Raw genomic sequence first — 2,359 nt, 5'->3', positions numbered from 1 at the left:
AGGCTACATAAATTGTCTCACTGTTCTGGAGAGCATGTTCTATGAGGTAGACCATGCAGCTGTTCCAGGCTCCAGAAGACCCTGTGTCACTCCTTTATAGATTCTAGTAGTTGTTGGAACCCCCTGGAATTGGTCCTTGCATTAGGGCCCACTTTAATCTAGCATGATCTCATTTATACAACCTGCATTTCCAAATGACATTAGAGCTGAAGGTTCTGAAGAGACATTAATTTTGGGCTGACCCACTCCAATCTATGAAAGGAACTAAGAACAAATTGTAATCAATGTATATTAAACTTAGGTATAATGGTTATCTTTATATGTCACCTTGAGTGGACCAAGCAATATTAAGCTGCCTGGCCCAGTATTCCTTTTAGAGTCTGAGGGTGCTCTCCATGCATTTAGCATTTTAATCAGCTAGCTGCCCTTCTCCTGGAGCAGTTTCCCCAAAGGAATAATCACCTGAAGGAAAAGGGAGCTGAATGCAGGATGAACTAAGGAGGTGAAACATTTCATCCTATAAAAATTCGTTTTAGATGCAAAATGCACTAAAGCAACAGTTCTCAACACATGGGTCACAACTCCTTTGGGGGCTGCATATCAAATGTTTACACTATGATTCCTAACAGTGGCAACAAAATAACTTTATGAGTGGAGGTTATTACATGAGGAACTGTATTAAAGAGTCAAACCAGTAGAAAGGTTGAGAACCACCTCTCTTAAGGAAGGTAAATTCAAGAAGAAAACATCTCTTTGAAATGTAAATAAATAAAACATCCAATTAAAAAAAAGAAGTGAACAACTCAACAGCTTTAGTTAAGTCCCTGAAACAGACAAGACTCACAGGAAGACTCCCACCTTCCCCCACACAACACCTCAAGGACTATGGAGTATCTATGAATTGAGACAAGCTGGGCCGCTGAGATCACAACCACCTGGAAGATGCAGAGACTAGCAGAGCTGTCTGCAGTGCACTCCATGTCCCCAGCTTACATCCTGGCTATCTGCTTCTGTAACTCCGTAAAACTCACTGGCTCAACAAGGTGTACTTTGGGGTATCTTTCCTTTTGTCTGTTACTAGTTCCCTCTCTGAGCTAAGTAGGCATTTGTTTCATTATCTCCCCCAAAACAGTGTCATATGCCTAGTTCTATCTTTGGACAACCAAAGAGGACAAAAAGAAATTTCTTGGGGCTAGAGGGATGGCTCAGCAGTTAAGAGCACTTGTTCCTCTTACAGAGGACCTAGGCTAGATTCCCAGCACCCACACAGTGGCTCAACTGCCTGTAACTCCAGCTCCAGGGGATCTGATGCTCTCTCTGACCTGTGGTACAAGTACATGTATGGTGCAGACAGAACTCACATAAAACAATTTAAAAAAGCAATTCTTTTTGTTTGGCTGGAGAGTTCAGCAATACACCTGTAGCCCCAATCTTAGGTGCATTCTGACTTGTTTCTCTAGGCACGCAACACAATATACTATTTCATGGGAAAAGTCACCTACTTTGCCCCTCGGGAGATAGCCACTCTCATTACCACTAGTGCCCAGGCCTATTTACTTTCCCAGTACCCATTCACTCTGATGTAGGCAATTCATTGGAATTCCTGGAAGACAGTCAGCCACAGCTTACAGTGAACATTCTGTAAGGACTCAGCTGACCACAACTTCAATGATGGTGGAAACAGATTCTGCGGTCCAGGTCCATGATACCTAGAGCTCTCCATTAGTATCTACTTACATTTAGAGATTTATAACTGCTATCAGACTAACAGCTCCAAAAGAGCAGAAACCAAAACATTAAGAGTCAAAAATAAGGGTGTGTGTGTGACTAAACTGTGATCTTCAGACTTAGCTCCAAGAGTCATTTTATAGTCGGAACTGATTTTTAAAAAAAGTGTTGGGGTTGGGGATTTAGCTCAGTGGTAGAGCGCTTGCCTAGGAAGCGCAAGGCCCTGGGTTCGATCCCCAGCTCCGGAAAAAAAGAACCAAAAAAAAAAAAAAGTGTTTGAGAATTTGCTTAATTTTTTTTTTTCAATAAAGCATAAAAAAGCCCATTCTCTCTCCTCCTACCTTCCTGTAGTTGACCCATTCTGCCCCTAAGCAATGGTGTGGCAATGAGCCTGATAGATGACCTCACTGAGCCAGCAAAGCCAAGCTGGAGCTCTTGTCAGGGGTTCCTCCGGAGGACGTGGCCTGGACAGCTCAATGAATACATTTTTACTATCTCAGTAGGGCCTCGACTTACCTGCACTCCCTTCTTCTTTCTGTTTGTCAGTAAATAAGGAAATGTTAAGAGAGCTTGAATTTGTCACAAACATTTTTTTTCTACTTTTCAATATAACATTTCTTGACAATTGGTA

Source organism: Rattus rattus, chromosome 14, assembly GCF_011064425.1.
Source record: "Rattus rattus isolate New Zealand chromosome 14, Rrattus_CSIRO_v1, whole genome shotgun sequence".
In the NCBI taxonomy this organism is placed as follows: Eukaryota; Metazoa; Chordata; class Mammalia; order Rodentia; family Muridae; genus Rattus; species Rattus rattus.
Note: the sequence above shows the minus strand (reverse complement) of the source record.